This window comes from Anolis sagrei, chromosome 6 (genome assembly GCF_037176765.1).
Source record: "Anolis sagrei isolate rAnoSag1 chromosome 6, rAnoSag1.mat, whole genome shotgun sequence".
NCBI classification, from domain to species: Eukaryota; Metazoa; Chordata; class Lepidosauria; order Squamata; family Dactyloidae; genus Anolis; species Anolis sagrei.
In genome coordinates, this window is record NC_090026.1 from 53,403,012 (window position 1) to 53,419,936 (window position 16,925).

Here is a 16,925-nt window from a genome sequence, read left to right on the forward strand (position 1 = left end):
AGGTACCTCTCTTTCATAATAGTCCAGATATCTACCTCAACTTTGATAAGTTTTACTATAGGCCACAGCAACGCGTGGCAGGGCACAGCTAGTTGTAACTAAAAATGATGCCACGTCCTTAAGATTTCAACGAGAGTTTTAAATTTCGGATTGATTTGTGACCTAAAATATCAAGATTGAATTGAAAACCTCTCTATACATAAGAAATCCCAAGAAGGACTCTGCTATTTAATTTTTAAGCATTAATTAATTCAACAGAGACTCTTTCTTACACTATTCTGAAGATTACCAGCATTATTTAAAACACAGTTTAGAAAATCCCAGGTTGTTTCATTTATACATATTTTTGATATCTGTTGTAATCTTCTGTAATATTGAGGGTGAGTCCTGGAGTTGGTATTTTAGGGATAGGTCAGAGCACGGTCCAGAGTGACTCCCAGATATTTGGGTGCGCTGCAGTGCTCCAGTGGGATTCCTTCCCAGGTAATCCTCAGAGCTCGGGATGTTTGTCTGTTCTTAAGGTGAAAAGCACATGTCTGTGTTTTAGATGGGTTGGGGATCAGCTGGTTTTCCCTGTAGTAGGTAGTAAGAGCACCTAGAGCTTCGGAGAGCTTCTGTTCAACCATCTCAAAGCTCCCTGCTTGAGAAGTAATGGCACGATCATCAGCATAGATGAAGCTCTCCGTCCCTTCTGGCAGTGACTGGTCATTTGTGTAAATGTTGAACATGGATGGAGCAAGCAGACTACCTGTCCGAACGTATCTCCTGCCACGAACCATCAAAAAGTTTAAGATCTTCAGGAGAGGCCCTGCTCTCGATCCCACCACTATCGCACACACGATTGGTGGGGACTAGTGACAGGGACTTCTCAGCAGTGGCCCCCCGCCTATGGAATGCCCTCTCTAGAGATATCAGATTGGCCACCTCCCCCTTGTCTTTTAGAAGGAAAATCAAGACCTGGTTATGAGACCAAGCATTTGATCAGTGAGCAGCAAGTGGAAGAAGATCACACAACTTATGGCAATGAATTGACCCGGACTGGTTTTTGTATTTCGATTTTAATGGATGTGCTTAATTAATTGTTTAAATTGTTGTTTCATTTTTTGATATTTTGATTGTACTATGATGCTAGCATCGTATGATGCTTTTGTTAGCATTAGATTACATAAGATACAAACCATATAGTCTGCATATGTTCTGGTTTTGGTTTCCTGGTCTCTTACTTTGAACCCTTCAATTTCAGTGTCCTCTCTAATTCTTGTTCTCAAAATTTCCAATCCCAGAATGAATAGTAATGGTGAAAGAGGGCAGCCTTGTCCACTCACTTTCTGTATATCTATAGCTTTTCTCAGCTTTTCATTTATTTTTATCTTAGCTGATTGCTTAGAATGTATTGCCCCCACTGGTTATGATAGAAATGAATGGCAAAATGGAGCTTGGCAGCCTGCTGGGGTTCCCAAAGCGGCTAGGAAGTGGCCATGGGGCTTGGGGCAGTTATGAGGGGCTATCCGGTGGAAGACGTCACGAATTGGCCCTGTCCCAGGGCTTTGGAGGGCTGTGGAGGGCCGCAGAGGGCCCTGGGCCATGTGGCCCGGTCCGTTGCCAGCACAGCTGAGGAATGCTGAAGTGAAGGAGAAAGGCCCATGGAGGTGAACGGAGACACAGAGAGTCAAAAGATAAGGATAACTTCATTTTATTAGTGCTGAAAAGTAAGAAAAGGGTCTTCTCCAGGTGCCGGTGGCTGCTGCAGGATCTCTTGACATTTAGAAATGGTAATGTTCCTTCGGTTTTTTTTTCCAAGGTAAATTGGAAGATGTTTGGGTAGATGTTGTTGATGTGGGCCAGGAACTTGTTCGGTTTTTCTTCCCCACGGCTCCAAATGATGAAGGTATGATGCACATATCAGAACTAAAAAAAGATCTGTAAGTAGATATGGTGTGATCTATAAATACCTCCACTATCAGCAAATTGAGGACTCCAAGCGTGATTGGCATGATCTAAGTGGGGTCAGGTACAGTAAGATCTGGAAACCAAAGCAGGCCACCGGTGGAAAGTTGCTCCTGAATGAAAAGCCCTGTGGAAAACATACACATACATACATTTTATTACCTAGAAGGAGTATGAACATGTTTAGCAGAAGTGAGCACTGAATCAAGACCAAGGAAAATCACTAGTACATCCTTGGCCAACAGTTGGCAGCTGCCAAATTTTGGGCCCTCCCTAAGTGATTCAGACTTGCAGCTTTTAAAAATCAGCTGTAGCTCATGCTGATTTTTAAAAGCTAGAAACTTTCCAGGTTACATAATCCCAACGAGGGTTCCATAAACTACAGCAGTCTTAAATATTTTTCAACTACATAGAATGCTGCTAGATTCCTGCAGATTCAACTGGCTTGTTTAGAAGTCATCCCTTTATCTAATACTTCGTTTCAATGATTGAGATTAAGAAGCAGCTCTGAACTGTAAGATCCCAAATTTTCAAAGTCCAACAGCGACACCTACAAGAGACTTTGTGTAGCCAGAGTGTTGATTCGGGGGGGGGGGGGGGGGGGTCTGAGTCTGAGTGAAAGAGGGTCTATCCTAGCAAACGTTTTGTATCGTTACCCCAATACCCCCATGCATATGGGATATATATTGAGCATGGTGATCAGACCATGATACGAATAAGCATAACAGTTTAAATAATGTACCAGTAAGGCTTACTCGCGGACCACCATGAGAATTTCGGGGGGGAGGGGCTGAAGCCCCTCAAGCCCCCCCCCCCCCCCCCCCCGGCTACATGCCTGGTTTGCACTAAATGTCACCTCTGTCCTCGGGAGTTTTTTAGCAAAGAGACCGGGGTCTGAGTGACCACAATTTCCCCGCTGGAAGGAGAAAAATGGAGCATATGACTCAAATATTTTGTGTGGGGTTTGGGAAGGAACCCACTCACATAAACCTTCCGTCGTTTCAGACTTAAGTTGACACTGAGCGAGGGCTGGGTAAATGACTTTGGAGAGCAGTATCCGTCCCCAGGGCCTTAGTTTAAGGACTCCTACTCTAATCACAAAAAGAGTCTATCATATAGCATGCTACTTTGCTTATGTCTATTTTGGGAACTCAAGAAGTGCTCAGACACGAATCAGGGAACATGAAAGGCACTGTGACTAATTCAACCAGAGAAGTCTGCTATAGTGGAGCACTTGATGAATCAACCTGAACACAGAATATTATTTGAGAACACAGAAATTCTAGACCACACTGACAGACATTATGTCAGATTACACAGAGAAGCCATTGAAATCCACAAGCACCTGGGCAATTTCAACAGAAAGGAGGGAACCGTGAAAATGAACAAAATATGGTTACCATTATTAAAAAAAAACCCAAAACACCAGAATCAAGACAGTAAATAAAGAACAAGACCCAGAAACAGGAAAACTCCAGACAGCAAACCATCAAGTGCCGGTTAATACCTCCCAAACAGTGCCGGTTAACACCTCCAGGCAACAAAGCCCAGTTACCACTATGCAGATACTCTCACTGATTGACTTTACATGCTATTGAGCTTGCTAATTTGTAACAGCCACACTTTCTTTAACAGGCAAGGATTCTATCTTGCACCCCGACAGAATTTATTTATTTATTTATTTATTTAAAACTTTTCTATCCCGATCTTCTCTACCTCCGTAGAGGGACTCAGACCAGCTAACAGCAAAAAGTCAATGCTAACAGTCAAAATCTAAAACATCATACAACAACAGTGAGCTAACAAATACATAAAGGATAAAATACATAAAAGCCATTCGTCAAGATAAAATCATCATGTCCAATTCAGTCCGTATATTGTGGTCAATACATTTGGTCAATTACTGACCTCAGCCATCATTCTGCAAAAGCCTTGTTCCAAATTGTATAGATGTTACAGGGGTAGGCAATTGGATATTATCAGGCCAAAGATTGCTGAATGTTGACTTTGTCCCCAGGATTTTTCTGCAAAGGGTCGGAGTGACCACAATTTCCCCACTTGACCCTAGAAGGAGAGAAATTAAGCATGTCAGTAAATGATAATTATTATCTCAAATCGGTAATAAAACAACATCCTCATAAACTTACCTTTAAATAAACTTACCTTTAAAGATACTCAAGATGAGCCAAATCCCTGCCCTGCCCTGCCCTGGCTTTGCCTCGGTCCTTACCTCCACTTGCGCCTCTGAGTGACCACAATTTCCCCACTTGACCCTAGAGGAGAGAAATTAAGCATGTCAGCCAAATGTTAATTATTATCTCAAATCGGTAATAAAACAACATCCCCATAAACTTACCTTTAAATAAACTTACCTTTAAATAAACTTACCTTTAAAGATACTCTAGATGAGCCAAATCCCTGCCATGCCCTGCTCTGGCTTTGCCTCGGTCCTTACCTCCACTTGCGCCTCTGAGTGACCACAATTTCCCCACTTGACCCTAGAGGAGAGAAATTAAGCATGTCAGCCAAATGTTAATTATTATCTCAAATCGGTAATAAAACAACATCCTCATAAACTTACCTTTAAATAAACTTACCTTTAAATAAACTTACCTTTAAAGATATTTTTGTTTTGTTTTTTGTTTTTGTTTTTGGGAAGTGAAATGGGTGAATACGACATATTGAATTTTGGCATGTTGCTTCCTTAGATTTGGGTCATTTATTTAAGAGCCCCCAAATCACAAGAAGCACTTGTCACCTGGCCAGTTCCACAAATTCGGCAGTGGCATCAGCAGCAGCCAAGCAGGCAGAGGCGACTCTTTCAGGAAATGGCTCCGCACAAAGCCGCAGAACCAGAACTTCCAAAGGACAAAGGTCAAGGAAAAGAAGCTCAGCAGGCGGCAACAGCAGGAGCCTCTGGTCCTACCAAGGCAGAAGAGCCAGCATTCCTCACCCCCATGGCCCCAGTCCACAGAGGAGAAGCTTCGCCATGTTGGATTTGCTCACCGGCTGGCCAAGGTTGAAGAGGCTGAACTGAGGAGGCAGCAGTCCTTCCTGCCGAAGCTGCCTCTGAATGTTGAAGACTGGAGCCCAGGGAAAGCTATTCCCCTGCCTCGAGCAGGTCCACGGCTTCCTCCAGCAAAAACTTTGAAGCCCTGCCTTCCTGCAGTGCCGCGGCCTCGCCGTCTACCAACGGTGATCTGAAAGAGATACATTGCGGACCGTGACGGCTCTGACCGATAGGCAACTCTTTGGTGGACGATGTATCCATCTTAGCAAAAGGAGGCAATTTTGCTGTTACCAGCACAATCCCAATAGAAAACATCACTGCCAATCTTGCATGAGTGGTTGATCATCCCCCTAGGAAGAAGCGGCAGAAGTTAGAGGGTAAAAGCCGCAGAACCCAGGACCCTCCCCAACAGACACCCTCCCCCTCTGATATCACTATGCCTCCCTCCCCCTCCCCCTCCCTCCCCCTTCTCCTCCTCTGCTTCCTTCTGATGTTGCAATGTCTCCCCGGGCGACTGAACTGTTACTGCCTCTCAGCTTCATCAGTGCTTTCTCATGCCTCCTTGTGCCCTCAGTCTCTGCCTCATCACTGCCCTGCCCTGCCCTTCCTTTTGCCTCTGTCCTTGCCTCCTCTTGCGCTTCCTGGTATTTGTGTTCAGTTTTTGTTTATTGGTTTACATTTTCTAGTAGTAGTATTTCTTATTTGTTTTTTATTGTTAGATTTGTTTGCATCTTTTATAGAACGTTTGTTCGTTGTTCTTGTTATTGAGTGTGTTGCTTTTTGTGGAAACCTGAAAAAATATTATTTATTTATAATTTTTTTGGTTTGTTTATATATTTTATTGAGTGTTTGTTAATTGTTTTTGTTATTAAGTGTGTTGTATTTTGAATCTATTTATTGATAGTGTATGTTATTTATTCTTATTATTAAGTTTGTTATTTTGAATATTAATTATTTTTGTTTTGTTTCTGAAATACAGACTAAACCACCCCCATGGCCCAAGGCCATGGAGAAGAAGCATCTTCATGTTGGGTTTGCCCACCGGCTGGCCAAGGTGGAAGAAGCCGAAGTAAGGAGGCACCACTCTTTCCTGCAAAAGCTGCCTCCAAATGGAGAGCAGTGGATCCCAGGAAAGACGATTCCCCTGCCTCCAGCTAAGCCAGTGACACAGCCTTGCCTTGTATTTATTATTTATTTTTATAATTGTTTGGTTTATTTGTATCTTTTATAGAGTATTTGTTAATTGTTTCTGTTATTGAGTGTGTTGTTTTTTTAAAAAAAATATTGGCTGATAGTGTTTGTGATTAATTAGAAATGGCATTTTCCTTCTCCCAATTTTGGAAAATTCCTGAAAAACAGATCGGGACAGAATTTTCCCGAATTGCACACCCCTAACATAAACCCATGTTGGAAAGCATGATCTCTGACATTGTATATGTTGTAGAAATTCAATAAAATACTTCTGTTAAAAAGGAAAAAGTGGAAAAAATAAAAACGGAAAGAGAAAAACGTCTCTTTTAAAATGTGTATTTATTAGAACTCTTTCAAAATAACATAAAAACAGGGGGAACATATCAGTGTATAGGAAAGTAGGAAATATAGGTGGGAAGTGGTTGCAGGGAGGAATAGGGAGTAGGTAAGGGAGGGTAGGATGGGGGTAGGATTGGAGCAAAGGATTGGATTTGGGTTGGGAAGGTTAGGGTGATGAGGGGCTTAGGTTGGGGTAGGAAAGTTTGGTTTGTCTTCCAGAGAATTGACCAATTTTCTTATTTTTTAGTATTTCTTAGGTGTTGTTGGAAGGTGTCATAAAAAAGGGCTAGTAGCAAATCCCAAGACCAGTGGAGGTAAAGAGAAAGATCCACAGCAGGAGCCCCCCACCAACCCAAGACTGAAAAGCCAAAGGTCACCATGCCCACGGCCCCAATCCATGGAGAATAGGGATCTCTGTGCTGGGTTTGCCTACCGGTTGGCCAAGGTAGAAGAGACCGAAGTAAGGAGGCAGCAGTCCTTCCTGCAGAAACTGCCTTCAAGTGCTGAGCAATGGAGCCCAGCAAAGATTATTCCCCCTTTAAAATATATTTATTGATAGTGTTTGTTATTTCTTCTTATTCTCATTATTATTTTTGTCTATTTTTAGAAATTCTAAGGAGAAAGGTCCAACCAGCGGAGGAAAAGAAAAAGATCCACAGCAGGAGCCCCCACCAACTCAAGACTGAAAAACCAAAGGTCACCACCCCCACGGCCCCAGTCCATGGAGAATAGGGATCTCCGTAGTGTGTTTTCACACCAGCTGGCCAAGGCTGAAGAGCCCGAAGTAAGAAGGCAACAGTCTTTCCTGCTTAAGCTGCCTCCGAGTGGAGCCCAGCAAAGATTATTCCCTTTTTTGAATATATTATGTTTGTTATTGATTCTTATTCTCATTATTATTTTTGTCTATTTTTAGTAAATTGATTTTTAGTTATTGTAGAGTTTTGAATATTCATTGTTTTGATTTATTTAAGGGGCCTTGAATGGGAAGACACCTCCATCCCCTGGCCAGTGTGGCCCATCCATCCGCAACACCAGTGACCGAGCAGACAGTGGTATCCCATGTGGGAAGTCGCTGCACACAAAGCTGCACAAGAAGAAATTCTAAGGAGAAAGGTCCAAGACCAGCGGAGGAAAAGAGGAAGATCCACAGCAGGAGCCCTCCACCAACTCAAGACTGAAAAGCCAATGGTCACCACCCCCACGGCCCTAGTCCATGGAGAATAGGGATTTCCGTAATGTGTTTGCACACCGGCTGGCCAAGGTTGAAGAGCCCGAAGTAAGGAGGCAGCAGCCTTCCTGCTTAAGCTGCCTCCGAGTGGTGCCCAGCGAAGATTATTCCCTTTTTTGAATATATTATGTTTGTTATAGATTCTTATTCCCATTTTAATTTTTTTCTGTTTTTAGTAAATTTATTTGTAGTATTTGTTAGAGTTTTGTATATTCATTGTTTTCTTTTGTTTCTGAAATATAGAATACATTTATTTCATTTTTTTTAGTTTTATTCATTTTTTGTATTTATTAAATTAAATATAAATATAATAAACTGAAGGTATGTATGTGACAATGTCTGTGGTTCCCACTTCCAGAGATGCCCCTGACCCCCACTGATTATAGATCAGGACCAGGTTTGACACAGACCCCATATGACCAACAGAAAATACTAGAGAGGTGTTTTTTTTTGGGGGGGGGGAGGCTTGACATGTTCTTTGAGAAGTATCAAGGATGTCAACTGACCCTCTTACATGGAATCGGGGGGGGGGGGGGGGGTAAAGGAAACACTGAGCAGAATGTTGGGCTGATTATCTAGCTCCTGAGCTGCCAGTCAATGAAATCCCACAAGGGGCTAATAAACTCTGTAAGTAAATTGTGAAAATGTGTTTGGACACCAGCAAGAAGGCAAGAAGTTACATCAGACTGCTTAGAAAAACAACCCTGTACTGAATATTCCTTTGTCATCAGCCCTCCAAAATATTTTATCTAATTGCTTTTTTAAAAAAGTGAAAATATGCCTGCACAGTCTTGGCCTAGTATAATGTTGTGGGTAAATAGTTTGACATGGGAGGTTGTCCACTATTTCGGACAGGCTTGTGTGTCAAGGTCTTTCCACTTCTTTGTACAAACTTGCTGTTTTTACTATTACTACTGTGAAGGAGTAGAATTTTCATTATGATTTGATGAGCTAACAGTGTTAACAAGGACATTTGTTAAGGGAATGAACAAAACTATCTAGTAGAAGTTTTTTCCTCCCTCTTGTATGCATGCTATGTGCCTTCAAGTTGTCTGTTGACTTACGGTGACCCCATGAATTTCACAAGGTTTTCTTAGGAAAGGAATACTCAGAGGTGATTTTGCCAGTTCCTACCTCTGGAATATAGCTGAACTTCAAACTTTTTAGCATTCATATTAAATATAGCTTCACTTTAACCTTTTTATAATCCACATTTTATCCCATGATATCACGATTGTGCCATATTCATCATAATCACCACTATCCTCATCACCACCTAACATCTTCACTATCACAGATGCAAGGTTGTTGGCTTCAAAGCAGGCTGTGACTTCCATGTGCATTTACTATGGTCTAAAGTCATAGCAGGGAGTCCCCGGTGGTGCAATGGGTTAAACCGCTGAGCTGTTGAGCTTGTCAACCGAAAGGTCGCAGGTTTGAATCTGGGGAGCGGCGTGAGCTTCTGCTGTCAGCCCCAGCCTTTGCCAACCTAGCAGTTTGAAAACATGCAAATGTGAGTAGATCAATAGGTACCTCTCAGGTGGGAAGTTAATGGCGCTCCATGCAGTCTTGCTGGCCACATGACCTTGGAGGTGTCTAAGGACAATGCCGGCCTCTTCGGCTTAGAAATGGAGATGAGCACCACACTCCAGAGTCGGACATGACTGGACTTAATGTCAGGGGAAAACCTTTACCTTTACCCTTAAAGTCATACCAACAATTAAAATAAAACAACAATCAGGACCCAGATATGGTAACATAGTCCAAATATAAATTTGTAAATATAAGCCCCTTTTATAACACTGGAACAAGGGTCATTAGTCCCAAAACAATTTGCCAACTTCTAGATAGGTTTTTGTACAGAAGTGTATCACTGTGGGAAGAGTGCCACGGTCATGATTCTCTTGCCTCTGCTCTTCCAGGCAGCCGCCGCAGCGCTCAAGACCCTCTTCCTCTTCCTCTGAGGAAGAAGAAGAAAGGGGAGATGAGAAAAAGGGGAAAGTGGGAGAGACTGAAACAGGGAGAAAGAGAAAGAACTTGCATGGGAGACAGACAGAACAAAAGGAGCTCTGCGTTAGCAGCCAAGACTGATTCCACTAAGAGGGAGGTCTCCTCCTTGGCAGGCCAGATAAATGCCCTCAGTGGGCCACATCTAGCCCCCAGGCTGCAGTTTGAGGACCCCTGTTCTAATGGGAGCATTCCTAAAAAAAGAAAGGCAAAGGCTTACTTCTTGTAATAAACAGCATTACAAATCACCTAACCTGGGCATTGCAGTTATTGGTTTAGAAAGTATCTCTTTGGGTTTGGAGACCGCCATTTTTCCTGGGGTTGAGATCTCCATTTTGGAATCTCCCCTGCCTCCTTCAGTAGAGAAAAGAGCCTCAGATGTGCTGTTGGTCAGGCAGGTAGCTCTGAAAAACCATTGTGAGAACAATTGAGTTATAGATAGGTTAATTGAGAATTGAGTAACTGAATTATATAGATAGAAAGATAGAAGCATATTGAGATAATATTGAGTACTGAGATATAGAGAAGCCTATTGAGATACTATAGATATTGAGAAAAGAAATTGAGTTATTGAGAAATAGAGAGAAATAGTTATTGAGTACTATTGAGCATTACTTCATCTCCAACGCTAACCTTGAGCTTAGATAGTGGAAGACCTGTTCTTTCTAACCATAGCAGCTCAGGGTTAGGGTGAAAGTCCCAGGATTTTTTCTACCATTTGGGTAAAAGTTGCCTCAGTAACTGAAGGAAAAGGAAAGAAAGATCATCTCTATGGTTTCTCAGATTGACTGTTTGTGTTGTAACTTCTTCAAGCTGTGCCAAGTCCGCTAAGGACTTGGGAAATAAATATTCTGTTTGATGTTCCAAACCTGAAGTGGCCTCAGTTGCTGAGAATTTTTGAGCCTCTAAAGAAAGACCCCGACCACCCCCCCCCCCCCCGCAGTCCTTCCAGATAAAGAGAGAAGCACATCTTTGTTTTAATTTTATAGTGTCTAGGTGTGACGGCACAACCTGAGCTAGACAAAAAAGGAACAAAATGGTTTAAAAGCTAGCATAGCATAGTTTTTGGAAGATGTCATTTCACAAGGACTTTAGCCTCCTCTACCAAGGAGCGCTGGTACATGTGAAATGAAAAATCTATTGAAATGGCTTAGTCCTCGTAATGAAGGCTGTTTTTCCCTATGGTTCTTTCTCTCTCTATTATTGTCATTTGGGTTAAAGCCTTTATAGTCCTGAGTATTTCCTCTTCATCTTCCTTGAAGTATTCTACACGTATTAATAAAATTATGTTTATATCCATGGAATGATTTTCTTCTCCACTAGCCAAGAAGCGGTCATTTGTGACAATGAGAGGATCATGATTAAGAAAAATAAATTTCCAATTATTACAAGTCCCAGAATCCATGTCTATAGAGAAAACCTTGCTTGCCAAGGACTGCTGCTGCAAGAGAAAGAATGATTATTCTCTGCGTTCCTTGTTCAGTCAGACAAGCAGGTGCACTCCCTCACTCCCTAAAATTCTTTCAGCCATGGGTAAGCAAACTTGCAGATAGATAAGCCACAGCTCAGGGTCAGACATTTCAACAGAATCATTCATAGGCTTTGACGTTAGAAACAGAAGAACCAACCAGAAGTTGCTTACGTGTTGTTTTTACCAGTTTGATATAAAAACTTGTTAAGTGCGCCACAAAGGGGGGGGGGGGCTTGCTCCATCCACTCCACGCATCGACCTGGTAATCATCTGACCTGAATGGTCAAGGAATGTTCATCTCAATGTTGACCAACTTGAAAAAAAGCCTTGTTGAAAAACCAAATCGGAAACTCATCTCCTGCCTGCCCTCTGGGCCCGTCACCCTAGATTCCCAGTCTCTAACAACTACACCGAGAAGGTCATTACTTCAAGGGTTTCTTGTTAAGTCAAATGTGGTTAGATTTCTTGTGAGAAGTGAAAACGAAAACCTTCCCCAAATTAAGGAGGTCCCCAATCTTCATTCATCTTTTGAGTTCGTTTATGGAACTAATGGACTCGTAGGGTTTGACCAGCTGAAATGTTGGGACGGGTCCTGCAGAGAGGCTAAAATGGCAATCTGAGCTGCTTGTCTTCTCTGTGCCCACTACACCCTTCTGGATTCATGAAACACTAAGAGAAAATGTGGATAATTCATTGCTTTCTTTTCTTCCTAGCATTCTTTATGCTGGCTTGAGGGTCCCCAAACCAGCTTTTCTCTAGGAATTGCTTCTCTTCAGTATCAAGCTTCAACCTGCATTATAGTTCCTGTGTAGAACCGCCTTCAGTGAAATTTTGGATAAATAATTAGGAGAAATTAAGATTATTATTATTATTATGAAAAATAGAATAGAGGATAATTTATTAGTGAAATAATTACATGGAAGTATTGTGTAAACCTGTGTCTTGAAGATTGGAGGGAGGGTGAATGGGACAAAGCAAGATTGTGAATTGCGATTTGCTGCTGTACTGTGACATGGTACAAAATCTGGAAGTCCAATAAATATTACTATTGAAAAATAAAAGTAAAAAAGAAAGACAGGATTCTTCCTAAGTGACTATGGCCTGGCATCCAACCCTTCTGTTCAATAATGAATTAATCTCCTCCTGCCTGAGGGCCCATCAAGACAGGCACCTATGGCAGTGTCTTTGGAATACATCAGAAAGAGTTGGGGAAAATGGGGGAAATTGTGTTCTTTGCATGTAGAATCATCTTCTTTGTGTGGGCTTCTGTAACCTACTGGCCTACTGTGCAGGGCTGTAGTTTGGTTCCTTAAAGGCCAAAAGCCAAGCAGCCATTTTCTTAGCTCAGAGCTGAGGGAGCAGAGCCAGCAGGCAGGCTTTAGGGTATGTGGCGCCACCTGATTGGTCAATAGCCTTGGAGGAAGAAAGTGGGTGAAACTAAGACAAGGCCAGGAGAAAAAGGAACAATTTTAAGTCAGTGTATTAAACTTTAAGAAAAATAAAGGGGACAGAATCCTCTACAGTTGAGTGACACATAGTGCCAGGCATGTAGCCGGGGGGGGGGGGGGGGGGGCTTGTGGGCTTCAGCCCCCCCCCCCCCGAAATTCTCATGGTGGTCTGCGAGAAGGCCTTACTGGTACATTATTTAAACTGTTATGTTTATTCATATCATGATCTGATCACCATTCTCAATATATCCCTTATGTATGGGGGCATTGGGGTAACGATACAAAAGGGTAGACCCTCTTTCACTCAGACTCAGCCCCCCCGAACCAAACTCAGCCCCCCCCCCCCCAAAAAAAAACAAAATCCTGGCTATGAGCCTGCATAGCGCGCTATTCCTAACAGCTATTAGGGTAACTGTTACGGCTTCCATCTTTAAAGAAGATGGAGAATTTATTTACCCCCATCACACACGGTCACCTCTTCTTGCCTCTAGCTCAGCTATCCATCCCAAAGCATCATTCTTAAGACAGACACCACTCTTTTAACTTTCTTCTCAATCCTGTTACACTAGAGGAGATCCAAGGCACCATTCTAACTTTCTAAATATTACATTAAATATAAATATAATAAAAGTGAATGTATGCATCTATGTATGTATGTGACAATGTCTGTGGTTCCCACTTCCAGAGATGACCGTGACTCCCACCGATTATGGATCAGGACCAGGTTTGGCACACAGAACCCACACGACCAACAGAAAATATTAGAGGGGTTTTTTGGGGGGAGAGGGGATTGACCTTGATTTTGGGGAGTTGTAATTCAACCGCATCCAGAGAGCACTGAACCCAGCCACTGACAGATCTGGACCAAACTTGGCACACAGACCCAATTTGGCCAACTGTGAATCCTGATATTGGATAATCACTGGTCACATCACCAAGTGGAGGATTATGAGTTGTTAGGATCATAACCTATTGCATTAGGACCAATTGGGAAAACCACAATCTTTCAATCTTTTAAGAAAAGAAATGGTGTCCACATGGTTTATGCTTGGCAAATGGTTTTGAACTCTTGGACTGATTTCCTAGTGACTCTTAACAATTAATGGTGCTCCATGCAGTCATGCCGACCACATGACTTAATGTCACCTTTACCTTTACCTTAACAATTAGGAACAGAGAATATGCCAATACACAAAGCATATATATATATATATATATATATAGTAGATCTGCAGAAGTATTATATAATACTCAAAATATATCTAATCTCCCATAAATGTCTTGTACCTATTTAATGCTCTCAGAAGACAAAATTCAAGTTAGATTTCTTTAAAATAGCTTGTTTTATTCACAACTTAGAATCATAGACTTGGAAGAGACCTCATGGGCCATCCAGTCCAATCCCCTGCCAAGAAACAGGAAAACTGCATTCAAAGCACCCCCCACAGATAGCCGTTCAGCCTCTGTTTAAAAGCTTCCAAAGAAGGAGCCTCCACCATACTCCGGGGCAGAGAGTTCCACTGTTGAACAGCTCTCACAGTCTTCCTAATGTTCAGATGGAATCTCCTTTCTTGTAGAACCGCCTTCAGTGAAATTTTGGATAAATAATTAGGGGAATTCAAGATTAACATTAATATTATGAAAAATAGAGTAGAGGATAATTCATTACAGGTAATTACATGGAGGTATTGTGTAAACCTCTGTGTCTTGAAGATTGGAGGGAGGGTGGATGGGACAAAGCAAGATTGTGGATTGCGATTTGTTGCTGTACTGTGACATGGTACAAAATCTGGAAGTCCAATAAATATTACTATTGAAAAATAAAAGTAAAAGAGAAAGACAAGATTCTTCCTAAGTGACTATGGCCTGGCATCCAACCCTTCTGTTCAGTAATGAATTAATCTCCTCCTGCCTGAGGGCCCATCAAGACAGGCACCTATGGCAGTGTCTTTGGACTACATCAGAAAGAGTTGGGGGAAATTGTGTTCTTTGCATGTAGAATCATCTTCTTTGTGTGGGCTTCTGTAACCTACTGGCCTACTGTGCAGGGCTGTAGTTTGGTTCCTTAAAGGCCAAAAGCCAAGCAGCCATTTTCTTAGCTCAGAGCTGAGGGAGCAGAGCCAGCAGGCAGCCTTTAGGGTATGTGGCGCCACCTGATTGGTCAATAGCCTTGGAGGAAGAAAGTGGGTGAAACTAAGACAAGGCCAGGAGAAAAGGGAACAATTTTAAGTCAGTTAGGCAGCGTGTATTAAAATTTAAGAAAAATAAAGGGGACAGAATCCCTTACAGTTGAGTGACACATAGTGCCAGGCATGTAGCCGGGGGGGGGGGGGGGCTTGTGGGTCTTCACCCCCCCCCCCCGAAATTCTCATGGTGGTCCGCAAGAAGGCCTTACTGGTGCATTATTTAAACTGTTATGTTTATTCATATCATGATTTGATCACCATTCTCAATATATCCCTTATGTATGGGGGTATTGGGGTAACGATACAAAAGGGTAGACCCTCTTTCACTCAGACTCAGCCCCCCCCGAACCAAACTCAAAAAACACCCCAGAGTCAGACATGACTGGACTTAATGTCACCTTTACCTTAACAATTAGGAACAGAGAATATGCCAATACACAAAGCATATATATATGGCAGATCTTCAGAAGTATTATATAATACTCAAAATATATCTAATCTCCCGTAAATGTCTTGTACCTATTTCATGCTCTCAGAAGACAAAATTCAAGTTAGATTTCTTTAAAATAGCTTGTTTTATTCACAACTTAGAATCATAGACTTGGAAGAGACCTCATGGGCCATCCAGTCCAACCCCCTGCCAAGAATCAGGAAAATTGCATTCAAAGCATCCCCAACAGATAGCCGTTCAGCCTCTGTTTAAAAGCTTCCAAAGAAGGAGCCTCCACCACACTCCGGGGCAGAGAGTTCCACTGTTGAACAGCTCTCACAGTCTTCCTAATGTTCAGATGGAATCTCCTTTCTTGTAGTTTGAGGCCATTGTTCCACATCCTAGTCTCCAGGGCAGCAGAAAACAAACTTGCTCCCTCTTCCCTATGACTTCTTCTCATGTATGTATACATGGCTATCATGTCTCCTCTCAGCCTTCTCTTCTTCAGGCTAAACATACTTCATGCACTTAAATATACAGGCACATTTCTTGTGAGTTTAAACTTTAAAACATTCTGATTTGTGTCTTTAACTTTCAGTCTTTATCAGTCTCTTTAACACGATACAGCTCTGTACAACTCTCTTCTATAACTGTTTTCAACTGTCAACTTCAATGGTCACTCCTGAACTGTCAACTTTCAAACTGTGTTCTAGGCAGTCCCTGACCTGGTCACATGGTCTGGAGCTCCTTGCACAACGTCAAGAACATACAGTTAGGAAAAAACTGCATGCCAAACAACACATATACACCTCAGTGCATAAAACCACATATTATATACAGACAGGAGGCTTGAGAAGGTTCCTTATTGCCAACAACTGGTGGGGTTCGACGAGGATTGACGCACAATTTTGGAAATTGTAGTTCACCGATAGCATAGTTTTTGGGAGATGTCATTTCACAAGGACTTTAGCCTCCTCTGCCAAAGAATGCGGGTGCATAAAAAATGAAAAAAAATATTATAATGGCTTATTCCTCGTAATGAAGGCTGTTTTTCCTGATGGTTCTTTCTTTGGGTTGTTTTGGGTTTTTTGGGCTATATGGCCATGTGCTAGAAGCATTCTCTCCTGACGTTTTGCCTGCATCTATGGCAAGCATCCTCAGAGGTTGTGAGGTCTTGTGAGGTTCTTTCTTCATTATTCTCATCTAGATTAAAGCCTTTATAATCCTGAGTATTTCCTCTTCGTCTTCCTTGAAGTATCCCACAAATATTAATAAAAATATTTTTACATCCATAGATTGATTTTCTTCTCCACAAGCTAAGAGGCAGTCATTTGTGACAACACAGAAAAGGTTTTTATTTCAAGAGCTCCTTCATAAGTTTGATTTATTTTGAGAAGTGAAAATGAAAACCTTCCCCAAATTAAGGAGGTCCCCAATCTTCATTCTACCTTTTTGATCATTTATGGAACGAATGGACTCTTAGGGCCTGACCAGCTGAAATGTTGGGACAGGTTCTGCAGACAGGCTAAAATGGCAATCTGAGCTGCTTGTCTTCTCTGTGCCCACTACACCCTTCTGGATTCATGAAACACTAAGAGAAAATGTGGATAATTCATTGCTTTCTTTTCTTCCTAGCTGACTTTATGCTGGCTTGAGGGTTTTCTCTAG

At 42.0% G+C, this 16,925-nt stretch overlaps 1 long non-coding RNA gene across 5 annotated transcripts in view; it reads right to left on the bottom strand.

The window, feature by feature from the left end:
• Nucleotides 1-1,667: 1,667 nt before the first annotated feature.
• LOC137097377 (uncharacterized) overlaps nucleotides 1,668-16,925 on the bottom strand; it is a 224,064-nt gene continuing 208,806 nt past the window's right edge. Inside the window, exons 5-7 of one of the 5 annotated variants that reach the window (XR_010910178.1) lie at nucleotides 4,111-4,544; nucleotides 3,856-4,011; nucleotides 1,668-2,074 (exon numbers count right to left, since the gene is read on the bottom strand). This is a non-coding gene — a long non-coding RNA (uncharacterized lncRNA). The other 4 variants (XR_010910179.1, XR_010910180.1, XR_010910177.1 and 1 more) reach the window with 4 other exon arrangements.